Source organism: Lissotriton helveticus, chromosome 2_1 (assembly GCF_964261635.1).
Source record: "Lissotriton helveticus chromosome 2_1, aLisHel1.1, whole genome shotgun sequence".
In the NCBI taxonomy this organism is placed as follows: Eukaryota; Metazoa; Chordata; class Amphibia; order Caudata; family Salamandridae; genus Lissotriton; species Lissotriton helveticus.
In genome coordinates, this window is record NC_136059.1 from 201,735,152 (window position 1) to 201,751,817 (window position 16,666).

Here is a 16,666-nt window from a genome sequence, read left to right on the forward strand (position 1 = left end):
ATTGAAATGCTTTTGCTATATGCTGGTCTGCATGCAATGCAGACCCAGTCTTTCGCAATGGTTACATTCTCTGTTTTTTATTTATTATGTTCTTTTGTTTTTTGTTTCCTGGAACTCCTGGTACTCAGAAAATTAATTTTCCTATGAACTTTATCATTCGAGGATGGTAACCATAGTTGTAGAAAAATGCTGAATATTTGAACAACGAGAGTAGCATTATTACACGTAAATTCTCTATTCTATTTCTATGGTTTATCCAAATTAAAAGACCCATGGGTATGAGTCCAGATGCTCGGGAAAAGGCTCTGAATGAGCTGATCGTTCTCCTGACAACCAGAGATGGGTTCCAAAATAGAACACAGTGACAGAGAATGAAAAGAAAAATCTAATAACATTACAGAGCACAGTGGGAGTTAAACATTAGTAAAACACATCAGTAATATAAAACATACGACTTAGAAAACTACATCACCTTCCACCCATAAAAAGAAATGTAAGATAAATCATAATCCTTAAAATGGAGTGGTAATCTAGAAATCCTTCTAGTACAAGTAGCTTCTGAACCAGAATTGAACTCTGAAACACCTGGACATTGTGAGCCTATTGGAGGATTAGATTGTGACACAGGAGCAGATACTACAAACTCATGTAGTGAGTTTTCTTTAGAAAGCAAACATTGTGGAGAACACTGTGCCCACTGGTGGAACAGTTTGAGACTTGGGAGCAGGTACAACAGATTCATGTGGTGAGTTTACATTCGGAAGCAAACTCTGAGGAGTTCCTGGACTCACCTTGAATGGACATGTATTAGGAAGATTCTTGAATCAAGATAAAATTAATAACAATTTTAATTACAGCACATCAAAAGGCATCTGACTACGAGGAACTCCAGATACAACTGCCAACAAGACTCATACAAGATATCATCTTCAAAAGGGGAATGAGATTTTAGATACATTTCTTTTTGAAAATCAGAGTACTAAACTGTTCTTATTCATCCAACGCCTTCCCTGCAGGAGAATAGCATTTTTACTAGCACGTTCAACTTTACAGGGAACATTGGGAGACGTGTCGAGGGGATACTCTTATATCATGTTCGCCACTTTATGACAGGAATATGATCTGGGGGAAGGGGAATGGCTCCAATACTTGCAATTGGGACACACACTTCGTGGTTACATCCGTGAAGGGGAGGAGTTGGTCAAGGCGGCCCCTCTTGAAGATCAGCTGTTAACACACCCATTAGTCAACAATGCAATATCACTAATATATAAAACATTGGTGAACAACTCTCCGGACCCACTGGGGCCACTGAGGGCAGCATGGGAAAATGATCTTGGTCCAATCAATGATGGGGACTTGGTAATAGCTATAAAGGGCCAGAGAGGGTGGCCGTACGCTACGCATCCGGCTGATTCAGCTGAAGATTTTGCATAGAACACACTGTTCCATCTCACTGCTTTTTAAAAACTCATATGTTTAATGCGGCCATTTAACTGCTCTCCCTTTTCTCTGAGCTGTCTTTTTTCTCTTTCTTTGCCCCGCAAACTTGCCACATTCTTCTCCACCGCGCCAGGATACTAGCCAGTAATAGAGCGCGCTATAAAACCCTTTAAAAAAAAAAAAAAAAAAAAAACATCGCTTGGGAAGAGCTGAAAACACACTCTGCCAAAGTGGTTGTGGGCAAGAGAAGATCTTTTATCACCTGCTGTGAGAATGTCCGTTGATTGACAAATACTGGTCTGATATCGGGAGGATCATTGCTGAGGTGATGGAGTTGGTGGTCCCTCTCAAAGCGAAATAGTATCTGTTGCTCATTCTTGGGGAAGAGACTTGGTCTAGATATAAAAAGCTATGGTTGGTACTGGTCGCGGTGGTGGCAAAGCGTAAGATAGCAAGGTGCTGGGGGGGGGGTTACCTCTCCACTGAAGCTGCCTGACTGGTAAACAGATTTAGATTGGTGCTGGTGAGCTGAATATACAAAATATATGAGTAGGGGGTGCAACCGTAAATGGGAAAAGGTATGGGGAAATTGGCAGGTTTACCGGGGTCTGTGAGAGAGGACATTTAGTTACAGGAAGGCAAAATTGATATAACTTTGTAAAGATAATTCCATCCAATGATAGTTGGCCATTGTACTCATTCTTACTGATTGATGATATACTGTGTGATGTGTCCTACATGTACTCTTGACTGAGCACTGTGAAATAAAAAGAACTTTAAAAAAACCTTTACGGGATAAAGAGAAAATAGACTACAATTGCTTGACTTTTAAAGGTTTCTTGATGAGAACTCAAGAACCCATCAAAAATTCCCTTTCAAAGACTGCTTAGAGGTATCAAAATAGTGTTTCTGTTGATTCATTTCAAAATAATGTTTTTTGCAAAGAAGGCACAGTGGTGGTATTTTGAAAAGTAAACTTGTGACAAGAATGCATGTCTAGTTTTCTCATATCAGCCTAAGTATTAAACTAACTAGGTGGAATCTTAAACCTGCTCTTCCTCCCCCTCAACAATTCAAAGGGGTGAAACCAGTGGTTAAATAAGGGGTGGTATCCCATGGCAGCTTCTAAATCCTTACTGAGGGGGATCCAGTAGCTGCTGTTGCTCCTCATACATACTGATTTTTGCTTTCAGATGTTTCTCCATGATCTTAACAGGAACCGAAAGTAAGGAAATGGACCGATAGCTTTAACATTTTGTAGAATGTAGGTTGTCTTTTTTATTAGAGACTTGATGACTGCTGTTTTCTAATTAAGTGGATAACATCCAGAAGTGATGGCCAAATTGAGCGTCACTGTGAGGTGAGAGACAATAATCTCCCTACCGAACCTCATCACCTTTGGGGAGCAAGGCTCCAACGGGGAACCTGATTTAATCCCTTCTAGAAACTGGTTGGTCTGTTCTTTTGAAAGAGGTAGAGAGGCAGATAGAGAGTGTTCCCTTTCCATGTTAGAAGAAGAACTGAGAATGGAGAGATTAATATTATAATCAGAGATGAGAAGCTTGGAATTAATATTCTTCAGGGCTACCCCCCCTGCTCATTCACCATGCCAGACCATTACCTACCATTCGCATATTCTGCGTCAATTAAACCAGACAGTTGGGGCACCTTGCCTACACACATGGGACCCTTCAATACAACACCCGCCTGTAACCAGTGTGGATTTCATTTCTTACCCCAGGCTGCAAAGAAACCCACACTATTCTCCATGCTTCTGCTCAACTGCCGCTCACTCCCCAAACACTCTATGGAAATCTCCCTAATGCTAGAGGAGATAAGCCCAGATATCCTCTTTGTCACAGAGACATGGTTACAGGAACACTCCGAACCCAACTTGGTACAAGCACTCCCCCCTGGTTACCAAATACTCCGCCTTGACCGAAAAAAAAGGCATTGGCGGTGGCCTGGCAGTAATTCACAAATCAGAATATGTAGTCACCAGCACCCCCGTGAATTTTCCAGACAGCGAATGTCTTCCCTTTTTTATAAAATTCAGCGCTACACATACCTTTTCTGGTATGCTTATATACCGCCCGCCAGGATCACAAGGGCAGTTTCTTTCTGATCTTGCATCAATTGCCGCAAGCCTAGCACTCAGCTCTGCCAATTTTACAATCTTGGGTGACCTTAACATCCATCTGGATGATACAAACGATCCCATAGCCAGAGAACTATCCTCCAGCTTAAATGCCCTCGAATTACATCAACTTGTCCGTGGGCCCACCCACTTAAAAGGACATCTCTTAGACCCCATTTTCAGTAATTGCCAAGACCTTCACATTGGTGACCCTTCCCCCCTTCCATGGTCTGATCACTTTCTTATCCCGTTCACCTGGACCCTGCCCCATCACCTCCCTCCCAAACCCCCGATGATTCAACGGTCCCGCAACTGGTCAAAAATCCCTTTGACTGAGTGGCAGGATCTCCTACAATGCACCAAACCTCCCAATACATCTGTCCCCATCCATGACAACGAGAATTATAACAGATGGATCACTAGCTCCTTAGATCTAGTATTACCATTAAAAAGCATCCATCCCAAGCGGGGCAATCCAACAGCCCCATGGTATACGACCGATCTACGAGAGGCCAAACGTGTCTGTAAACAACTTGAGAGGAAATGGCGCCTCAATTACCTCCCAGCAGACAAAACGAGCTATAGAACAGCTATTAAAAACTACAAAGCAGACATTCAACTAGCTCAGGACAAATATTATGAACATAAGATCGACGAGGCAGCGTCCAAACCTAAGGAGGTCTACCGGATAGCCAAATCCCTCTTGCAACTTCCAGAGGCCCCTAAGGATCATAATAACACTCAGACCCACTGTGAGGAAATAGCTGAGTTTTTTCACCAGAAAATAGAAATCATCAATTCCTCTTTCTCCCATTCTGTCACTTTGCTCACAGACTCTGCCAACATAGGCCTTACGACAATCCCTCCTAATGTTCTCAACAGCTTCCCGCCATTGGACCTTGCTAACCTAGAAAAACTCATGGGACAGGTTAAATCTGGATCACCCACCGACCCAGCTCCCCCCAGGGCTCTCACCCAGATAATCCATCAGATCTCACCTACCATTCAAGACTTGCTCAATTCCTCCCTCCATACTGGTATCGTCCCACCCCCATGGAAAAGAGCAATGGTCAAAGCTCTATTGAAAAAACCCAGCCTTGATCTATCTAACCCCGCTAACTACCGACCCATCTCCCTCTTACCATGGCTCAGCAAACTCCTCGAGAAGCATATTAACTTTGTTCTTACTGACTACCTGGAAGCCAATAACATACTGGACCCCTCCCAGACCGGCTTCAGGCCCCGTCATGGAACAGAGACGGCACTGATTGCAGTGACGGAGGAGGCAAGAAGGATCCTGGACGGTGGCGGGTCCACGGCCATCGTCTTACTCGACCTAAGTGCCGCCTTCAACACTGTCAATCATAATACTCTACTCCATCGCCTCAATAAAATAGGAGTGTCCGGCACAGCACTCACTTGGATGAGATCCTTTCTCACGGATCGATCCTTCCAAGTATTTGAGAAGGACTTCATCTCTTCCAGCAAACCTCTCAATTGCGGTGTGCCTCAGGGCTCCTCCCTGAGCCCTACCCTTTTTAATATATACTTCAGTCCTCTAGCTGATGTCGTCCGCCCCTTCGGTGTGAAAATTATCACCTATGCGGATGACACGCAGCTGGTGGTAGCACTGGACCCCCCCCTCAACTCCCACCACAGTTTACACAAATGCTTGGAAGCTGTTGCCGCCTGGATGACAGGCTCCTGTTTAAAACTTAACGGGGACAAAACAGAGGTAATGCTCCTTGGAAATAACATCACGAAATCCATTGACTCCATCTGGCCCCTCTGTTTAGGAAGCCCCCCGCAACCCAAGGAGCAAATCAAGAGTCTTGGTATCTGGCTTGACCAAACTCTCACCTTCAACCATCAAGCTACCAAGCTCGCTGCCACCTGCTTCGGGCTGATGAGACTACTTCGCAAGATTCTTCCTCTCCTCCCGCCCCATTCAAGACGGATCATGGTACAAGGACTAATCCTCTCCCGTTTGGACTGTGGAAACGCTCTATATCTTGGGGCCCCACAGTCTACACTTAACAAACTCCAAGTTATTCAAAACTGTGCGGCAAGAATTCTTCTGGACATCCCTCGCCGAACCTCAGTCAAAGCCAGATTAAGGGACCTCCACTGGCTCCCGGTGAGATCCAGAATTGAATTCAAGAGCATGTGCATTGCACATCGCTCTTACTGGGGAATAGGCCCCTCCATCAACTCCCCCCTGGTGAAAGCCTATCAGCCTTCCCGCCCTCTCAGCTCCGCAACCTCCCACCTCGCCTCAGTACCACGCATTAAGAAAAGCCAGATGTAGAGGCCGCTCACTCTCTTACAATCTAGCCAAGATTTGGAATTCTCTCCCTCTCCCAATTAGATCAGAATCCAATTTATCTACCTTTCAAAAACTTCTTAAAACTTGGCTTTTCAGCAAAACTCCAGTCTAAATCTTCACTCAGCTTCACTCATTCCAGCCACTTTGGCTCAGCTCAATCTTTTTACAGCGCTGGGACGCCCCTGGGTAGCCATCGCGCTCTACAAATCCTCTTAAAAAAAAAAAAAGTGAGGAACACATTTTGGCAATCTTAGAGTGGAAATAATTAGCCATTCCATCACAAAAGACCTGTAAGCTCTTGTGATGGATAGACATGGGGGGAGTTTGATAGTGAGCTAATTAGACTAAAAAGATCTCTAGGAGATTTGAAGGATGATTTTTCTGATTTTATAGCTAGTTTAAATTCCAACAGCCAAGCTTTGTTATTTATTTTCTCCGATAGGTCACAATGTTTACGGCAGATGCATTTTTGTTGGCAACAGGATAGCTTAAGCAACTTAAGCTTTTCTGAAAACCAAGGGTATGTAGGCTTTTTCCTATCCATGTACATTTCTTAACGAGGAGCAAGAGAGTCAACTGCTGCCCCAATCCAGTTTGAGTATTCTATTGCTGCCAGGTTAGGGTCACTGTATTCCTTCCATTGGTGTTCCTTAAGGGCTCGAGGGAAGGCTTCCTCATTAATATTTCTAAAGTTCCTTTTAAGCATCTTACTATTACCATTCATTGCAACCTCTTTAGTTACCGGGAGAACCAAGGAAAAAAGTATTGCGTGATGGTCAGACCAGGAAAGAGGGAGGAATTTCCCTACCCTAATACGAAGGTCATTAGCGAAAATGCAGTCAGGGATATGTTTGCATTATGAGTGGAGGCATCCACTAATTGCGTGTAACCACAACTCTACATTGTTTCTTTAAAGGTTTGCGAAGTCTTGCAGGAGACATTATCCATATGATAATTAAAGTCTCCTATAAGAGTAAAGTTATGTTTTCCAAGGTGTGACTCTATAATTTTGGCAAATAACATTACAAAGGAGGACCTAGCTAGGACATCACAAAACTGAATGCATGAAAGTGTTTTGAACACTTTCTGCAATTCCTAATATAACGCAAATGACCTACCTCATGAATATTAATGAGGTAGGTCGCAATTTGCAATCCATTAGAAATAGCAAAAATCACAGGGATGGTGGCCTGCTGAAAACAGCAGACCACCATGTCTATGATTGCTTTTAATTAAAGTAATCTGTTTTAAGTGAAGCAGCCCGTTTTCCTAAAAGGAAAACAGGCTGCTTTACAAAAATAAAAATGAAAAGTTCTTTCTCATTTTTTAAGAGCAGGCAGTGGTCTGTGGGACCGCATTCATGGTCACAAAACATTCATACATACCATTAGGATTCGCTATTTGGAAGAGACCCCCCTTACATGCCCCTTCCATATAGCGAATCGCAAACCCATTTAGCGATTCGGTAACAGGTTACTGAATCGCAAAAAAGGGTTTGCTTCATCTGAAAAGCATTTTTTGGGGTTTGCAAATAGCCGATTCTGTGAATTGGCCATTTGCAAAGACAAAAATGCTTGATACATCTGGCCCATAGAGGCCTCGGCTGACATTTTTAACAATTGCTTGAAGCCAGTGGCATTATGGATGGTAAACAACTATCTTCAATTAAACGGGGACAAAACTGAGGTTCTAATGTTTGGAAATCAGTATCCTCCATAGACACATTCTTGGTGTCTGAAAGGATGTATGACGTTACAACGCATACTTTTACTCCGCGTACCATTACAACGCGGTATTTACAACGAATACCGTTACAACGCATAGCGCTTTGGGGTGCTGGATAGTGGTAAGTATAATTTACTATTCTAACTCCAGTCCCCGTGGACCCTAGGGAAGGTGTTGGATAGTAAATTAAACTTACCTCTTATCCTAGAGCGCCCCCCAGCGCAATGCGTTGTAATGCCATGCGTTGTAATGCCCGCGTTGTAATGGTAGTGCGGAGTAAAAGTTGCGTCGTAACGGGTGTATACCGTCTGAAATGCTGGGATCATGTACCTGTCCAGTTGATTCAGCAAGGAATCTTGAAGTCATAGTTAATCTCCAAGTTAATAAGATTGTGTCATCTTGCTTTTTGGTCATAAGAACCCTTAGAAAGATATTTCCATGTCTTTAATTGACTGCACGGACGCAAGCTGCAGTAGCATTGATCTTATCCAAGATGGACTATTGTAATGCCCTTTACTTAGATGTAAATAAGGCTTCCATCAATAAATTACAACTAGTGCACAATGCGACAGCAAGATTGGTCCTAGATATTCCTAAATATCATTCAAAATCGGCTGCCATTAAGAAATTACACAGTCTCCCAGCTGAAAAAAGAATTCTGTTTTAAGCCCTGTGCATTGTGTACAAGGCATTACATAATTCAGGACCAGAGGGAATTAGGTATATCTGTCAACGATATCCCCCACTAGACAACTGCAGTCAGCAAACAAAGACCAGCTTTTTGTTCCCAGATACAGGAGATTACGATGGGGAGGAAGTGCTTTATCAGTCGCAGCGGCTAAGCTTTGGAATACTCTTGCACCATTTATCCTGTGTAGAATCACATCTTCCTTTTTGAAAGGCCTTGAAGACGTGGCTTTTTACCTTTTAAAAATGGACCTATGAAGACTCTGGGCTCCTATCAGATAGTGGAACTGTTTGCAGCGCCTTGACGCCTTCGGGTATTTGTTTGCACTATATGAAAAGTCATTCATAGTCATTATATAAAATAGTTATTCATTCATTCTTAGGAATTCCTAAACATCAAGACTTGAGGATAGGGCAGATTGAACACTGTCCTTGATGAAACGGTTAGCCCTTTCAACTAAACCATTTGTCGAAGTGCTATACAGAGAAACCTGAAGATGTTTTATATCAAAATCAGTGAGACACTTTCCAATGTGAGTACGTCGTTTTGTGACTGTGTTCACATTGTTTACCTTCAGGTATTGACTGTTGTTACGTTGTATTGATTTTATGTTTATATTACATATTTCTTACATACCTATTGTTTCTCCCCCTCTCTCCCCCAACCCCCCCTCTCCTTGATTTTCTGCTTACTTTTCCTTTATTATTATTATTTGACATCCCCCGGGGGAGAGGTGTACTTTTGGATTATTGAGGACGTTTTTTATACTGAGACGAGTAAGATGCTGACTATGACCTACTTACTCTCTTTTGTGGCGCGTTGAAGTACTCCAGTCGCGTAGTTCTTTGTTAAGATACTTATTATGGTATAGGCTTTTGTCAGTGTGTACATTTCTTGTTGTTTATATGGGAATCGGTATATTTGTTATGAACGTGTACTCCTGTTCAAGTTACTTAGAATCATATCGAATGACTACTCTTAGATGGCGGATGCTTACTGACGACTCTCCGCTGTCGCGGTGTTTACGTGGCATGCTGTTAGGCAACTAGGACGCGCCCAGTGTTTACTTTACTTTCTTTTCCAAACTCAGTGCATTATTTATTTATTATATTATAATTTAATTTACAATTAGTTACTTTGATGTACGCGCTAGCATATTACTGGTTTATACGCTACGCTCTGTATCATGATGTTATATTTTTTACACCATTCCAAGATGGCGACCACGGGGCTAAACTATAAATAGCCATTACAATATGGCGCCCGTGTAGCACGCGGAGCTGAATACGAATACTCTAGGCAGACATGCGGTAAGCTTTGCTCTTGGTGTGAGTGCTGTATTGATTTACATGGCAATGTAGTGTTCTGATAAAGAAACTAAGGGTTGCATTTTTGCTTCTCCAGATATTGGAATTACTGATGGATTACTCATGAATTGGAGGACTTTGAGATTTTCTGACTTGGGTAAGATCACGTTTTAGAGGGTTAGGTAGACTCACAACCCTGATATGTATTTGGCTGTTACATGATATTTATTTGGTTACAGAGTGGAGCTTATTATTACTTTGAACTTAAGGAATTTACTACATTTATATTACCTGGATATTTTGGACAGTGTTACTCAAGATTATTAGTCGTGCTACATGACAGATCATATACTTATATGGTAAGTCCCAGATTAATACTTTCATACTTGTCCTTGTTATTTCGAAGGTGCATATCTGTGACCGGGGTTTGTCCTGCTTTGCTTCTTTTGTGTATTCTAGAATATATTACAGTGGTTAACTAATTGAATTCAATGAGGAGAATTGAATACTTGTGAACCTTCGCTGATGGTATGTGTTACTAGTTGACTTATAATTTTTTACATTTAATTTATCTAATTACTTTGGTACTTTCCTTTGAGACATTGGTGGTGATTCTAGCTCTTTTCTTGGTAAAGGGTGTTTTTACTTTACTCTTCACATCACTCGGTGAAATGTGGTGGAATAATGTAATTGTTTATTTAGTAATGATATTTGAATATTGGTTATTACTTGCTTACAGCCCTGAAGAAGTCTGTTTGTCTGTAACTGACAAGACGAAACACGTGTTGGCTGTGCCTCAAAAGCTACATTGGAATTTGGAATAAAGAAAAAGAAAACTTCATTACCTGTTCATTCAGAGACACTTTTTTATTTAGAATTATTGAAATTTACAATTTGAGTGCTTGGTGGAATTTTGAATTGCTCTTAGCTTTGGCTTTATTTTGAGTGGTGGTAACCTGCTCTACTCCGCCTTGAGCACCAAGTGTACTATATTATTTGCATTGTACATTCTTATACACGCTGTGCGCTCCTGTATAACCGTTACCATTGTTATTATTATTACATAATTCAGGACCAGAGGGAATTAGGTATATCTGTCAACGATATCCCCCACTAGACAACTGCAGTCAGCAAACAAAGACCAGCTTTTTGTTCCCAGATACAGGAGATTACGATGGGGAGGAAGTGCTTTATCAGTCGCAGCGGCTAAGCTTTGGAATACTCTTGCACCATTTATCCTGTGTAGAATCACATCTTCCTTTTTGAAAGGCCTTGAAGACGTGGCTTTTTACCTTTTAAAAATGGACCTATGAAGACTCTGGGCTCCTATCAGATAGTGGAACTGTTTGCAGCGCCTTGACGCCTTCGGGTATTTGTTTGCACTATATGAAAAGTCATTCATAGTCATTATATAAAATAGTTATTCATTCATTCTTAGGAATTCCTAAACATCAAGACTTGAGGATAGGGCAGATTGAACACTGTCCTTGATGAAACGGTTAGCCCTTTCAACTAAACCATTTGTCGAAGTGCTATACAGAGAAACCTGAAGATGTTTTATATCAAAATCAGTGAGACACTTTCTCATAAGTGAGGAGACAAAATGTTCCGGCAGAGCGAGGGGTAGGTCCTCCTCCAATTCTTGGAGAAGATGCAACACTAGTTGTTACAGTGTCCACCTCTGCTGGAACACGTCGACGTGAATTGCTAACCCCAACTGGGTTGTGCCTCTAGATCGACAGGTACCACTTTTAGGGTACTGTTTGTGGTTCACTTATATTATTACGCACCACGATTAGTGTAGATAGATACTTTAATTGGTCCTGAAGAATTGCTGTCTACCTGACGAATAAGCAAGAAACATGTTGACCTTAGAGCGCTATACCCTGTAACATTACTGCAGGGAAGCGCCACACTATGTTTTTATTCAAGAGAGGAGCCATATTCATTAAAATAGTTCTGATTGGACCCCTTCTTCATGTTTTAACATCATCCCCTTTTACATCTACACTCACCAGGCCCCTCACATGCACTGCACCTAACGGCAGGAATTAAAAGATCTCCGCTAAAGAGCCCCTTCATGGGTGACCGTCGGGTATTACATCGCCGACCCAACGAGGTGCAGACCCAATGATGAAGCATGACACCTAGCTGGCTGGGTGTATGAGGGTCCTAATTCCGAATAGAGGAATTCCCCTCCTCTATCTAGATACTAAGAGAGCGGCTCTTACTCAAGCTGTTTTATCCACATAGGAACTGCATAACCTTTTTTGCATTGAGACAACATGAGTGCCATTATCTGTCACTATTTCTCCTAGGGTTCCTTCAAAGGAAAAAACATGTTGAAGGAAATTTAAAACAGACTGGGTGAAATCTGACTTGACAAAAGAAAAATAAACCCACTTTGGATGGTAGTCAATAAGAACTATAAGTAACTTGTTGAAAGAAGTGAGGAGGGTGAGAGGACAAGCACAATCTAAGGCTACTTTCAACCGAGGACCATCAGGTAGAGATACAGAATGCAAAGGTTTTTGGACCATTTTCAGGAGCTTATCAGACAGAATGTACTGGGGCCACAAGTTGACAAATGAAGAAATCTGTTCATTCATGGCAGGCCACCAATAATGTTCCCATAGTTCTTTGCAAGTGGCCGTGATCCTCAAGTGCCCTGGTGCAGATTTGGTTTTCAATAGAGAGTTTAGGAGACACTTGAGCAAAAATTCTCAATTCATCAGAGAGACTGCGCATAGGAGACCAACTCTTCCTGCATTCCATAACCTTTTTGAGCACCTCGTCTTGAGACAGCTTCCAACCAGTCCTTTTAAGAAATTACATTCTAGCAAGGAGATACAGCATGTAGAGCAGCCACCACACATTCACAATCCTCCTTGATGTCATCATTGGTAGGCAAAGGTAAACGTGAATACAATCAGCCCTACAATTCTTCCAACCTTTTCTATACTTGACAGTGAAATCGTATTCTTGCAATTCTGTGAGCAAACGTACAAGGCGGGACGATGCTGTACCTCAACCATTACCATGTAGGAGAAAAACAAGTGGCTTGTGGTCAATATTGATTTTGAATGAACAGCCCACATATACGTTTTAGATTTCTGTGTATACCAGACTCAAGCTAAAAATTATGTTTCTATGGTGCTATTGTGTGTCTCTGCTTCTAAAAGGGTTTTGGATGCAAATGCTGTGGTGACCTCTTTTCCCAAAATTCTTTGCCCCAGCACTGCACCGATGCCCTTCATGCTAGCATCCACAGAAAGTATCCATTGTTGACCTGCAACAAAAGGACTATGGGCAGGAGCATTCACAACAAGTTGTTTGAGATTGGTGAAAGCATCATTAATCTCATCAGTCCATAAAAACTTGACATCTTTCTTAAGTAAGTTTCTCAAAGGCTGAACTGCAGAAGCATAAAAAGGTACAAAGCGTGCATAATATTCACAGAGACCTAGAAATGACCTTAAAGAATCCCTGTAAACTGGAGGAGGAGCTTTTAAAATAGCTTTGACATTGCAAAATGTAGGTTTGATGTCATTCGGGGTTATGGTTTGTCCAAGATAATCTAGGTGTTGAACCAGAAATTGACACTTTTCAGTTTGAATAGTTATAACTCTGGAGTTAGGAATGCCAAATACTTTATCTAGAATTAAGAAATGTTCTTCTCTTGACTGAGTAAAGACAAGAATAGTACTTGGAAGGCCTGGGCATTCTTGAGATCTTTAAAAAGAATGTCCATAACCTTCTAAAAAATGCTGGCCACTGAGGCAATACCACAGGGCAGCTTCAAGTACTGATAAGCTCCAAACGGTGTTATTTAGGTAGTAAAGGGAGTAAATTCTTGGGACTAAGTACTTGAGGCAATTTGGCGGTAGGCAGAGTGTAAATCTATTGTTGAAAAATATTTGGCTTGACCTATGTTATATAACATCTCTTGAATGTGAGGGAGTGGGTGACAATCTAAACTTATGTTGCAATTCAAAAATCTTAAATCCACACAGAGACGAAGATCCCCACTTTTCCTTTTAGCTAAAACAACGGGAGATACCCATTTTTAAGAATCTGTGGGAATAATAATACCTTCTTCTGTTAACTTACTAAGCAATTTTTCCAAATCAGTACGGACGCTGATCGGAACAGGTCTGACTTTGTGTACAATAGGTACTGCATTTTATTTCAACCTGCTCTCGTGCTCAAAACCATTTACAGTTCCTATCACATCTTTGAACTCACTTGGGAACTTAAGCATTAAATCAGGTAGAACATCAGTCTTGCAATCATCAGTAAGGGAAAGTAAGGGCATTTCTCAAAGAATAATGGGATTTTTATGACAAGGTATATGCCTAACTTTGCTAGATCCATCCAGCTAACCAGGTCTCTTCAATTGATAGCCACATAAATCCTGGATATGAACCATTCTGCATAAACTTTGCAAATCATCATAGAAGAATCCAAAGGGGTCAATCTCCTTGTCCCCACATGCCCTGCAACATTTATCCAGGGCATTAAGTTTTGAAGGAAGAAGACCATAACGAGTAAAAAGTGCTGTCTGCTAAGACTGTTATGGGGCACCGGAATCGACCAAGACTTGCAGAGATTTGCCCCAGTGACAGCTTGACAAAATGGAAACTCTACTTTGACCATGTCCAAGCCGTTTTCAATAGTCAGGACTACATTAGATAAGTTGTAGGCACAATCACGAATATCATTATCAGACACATTCTTACTAGTTACTTTATAAACGTCAATTCTGGTTTTACACATTGCGTTCTGAAACCTACAAACTGTTTGAAAATGCCAATTGTTTTGGCATTTGACACATTTCTTCACAATAGCAGGACAAGGGGTTGCTGCTAATGTGACGTCTACAGCCACAGCGATAACACACAAGTAGTTAGTGAAGCAGCAAAACAATAATAAAATAACAGTGGGAGAAAGCAAAAAGCAAGTACGAATTATAGCATAAAATCCCAATTGAAGATGACTGCCATAAAAATATATATATATTGCTATGAGCAGGATGCTTCCAAAACATGAGTTAAAATATGTAAGCAGCACTGATCTGAGCTGTAACAATGTAAAAATAACTGATAGATCATAAAAGTAATAGTCAAAAAGCCTGAAAGCAAGATGGCCACCGTACGAGGTACACAAGAGGCCTGAAAGAAGAATCCTATGAGCAGAAGAAATAATAGGCTCGTCATGTTTCAGATGAAGCAGCACAAAACAGAAAATGCGTCATCAACCAGCGCAAGACAGGAAAGGCGTCAGAAATCAGTGGTCTGGAGCGGGAATGACGTGAAACAAGCAGACTGGAGCTCCCACAGCAGAGAAGAAGCAGTGCTGGAATGCACCAAATAGCTGTTACGATCTCCAGCAGACTCCGTGACACGCAGTAAAAAATGGCGGACCAAGAACGCATAGGCAATGTCGTCTCAGGCTCTGAATATTAACGTGGCAAGGAGCTAACAATGGAGCAAGGACACCAGTACTGTAAAGCCGCAATCCCAAGATCTACAAGGCTCGAAGAGACTACAGTAGCAGTCTCGAGCTCCTCAAGACCGCGTGGAGACAAAGTAAAAAAAAAAAAATACTATCGAAAGCGGGCGATGGACCAAACAGTAAGCCTTTAAAGGCAAAGTTTAAGCAGAGGTGGAGCATTCGAAGTCAGGCCCCCGTAAATACACGTAGAAGGTGCTGTAGGTCCCTTTGATCCTTATAACGGTCAGCCTGTGGCTCCAGAAGTTGATGAACCAGCCAGTTTATCAGTGTAGAGCTTCACCCTACTCCTGGTACCGGATGTAGTGTCAGGGCAGCTGACAAACGAGGCGGGAGTCCGATGGATATTCCAGAGCCTTTTCTTTCTGAGATTTATCCAATATGAAAAGACCCAAGGCCATGAGTCCAGTTGCTCAGGAGAATGCTCAGAAGGAACTGGCTATTCTCTTGGCAACCAGAGATGGGTTTCAAAATAGATCCCAGTTACAGAGATGGAAAAGAAACAATCTTAGAGCGTTACAGAGCATAGTGAGAGTTAAACATTAGAAAACACATCAGTAATACAAAACATATGACTTAGAACACTACACATTCACACAACATTTTCAAAATAAAGAAAGACAAAGAATCCTTCTGTTGGGCTTGCGCTAACTGCTCTCTTATTCAGCAGAGCTGCAAAAATACAGATAAACAGAAAAATATTGCTTTTTCAGTTTCCACAGTTTTCATATAGACAACACCATTTCGTCCACGAGCCTACAAACACAGTTCAAAGCTCACAGTGAACACTTATTGTGGTAAACAAAAGATTTTCTACAGAAGCGTTCACTTCAGCAAATTAGATCTTTTAGTAACTTCAACCAAATAACACTTATAGCCTCAAAACCAAACACCCAAAATAACGACAGCCGAGGAGCATGTGTTGGATTAAACAGGAGCTTCTGTGATGATGCAGGTTTACCCCCCAAAGAAGGAGAACGATGTAAGAAGTATAATTAGGCTTTATTATAATTCCCTGCAGGAGAGTGCCAGGAACGTCCGTTGCTCTCCGAATCTAGCGCTAGAATCATGCCCAAAATGGCGGCCGCGCTCTACGTCATCACGCGGTTGCGTGAAGACTAGAGCGCGACACTACATATCTCCCTTCTTTATACAACAACAAAAGTATATATATAAGTCTCTGAATCCTTGTGGAGGCAGGTTACTTCACCTCTCCCAGCTCATAGTCTCTGTATTTGGCAGTTCTTACCACTGTTCTCCCCGCTCGCGTGCGCCTTACCGGAGTGGAGGTGGAAGTCTCAGCATTGCCCTCGGTCCCAACAGCCCGTCTCCCTTCACTTCTGTTGGGGCTCTCTCTGGCAGGAGTCTCATCATCGCCGTCCGGATATTCCACTGCACTCGGCAGGTCTTCCCCTTCACTCTCTACTCCTCTCCCTCCTGATCCAGAGTCCGTTTCTCCTTCACGTGTTCCGTCGTTTGTTATGTTAGAACTCAGATCATTTTGTGTCCTCGATTCTTCCTCTCTTGCC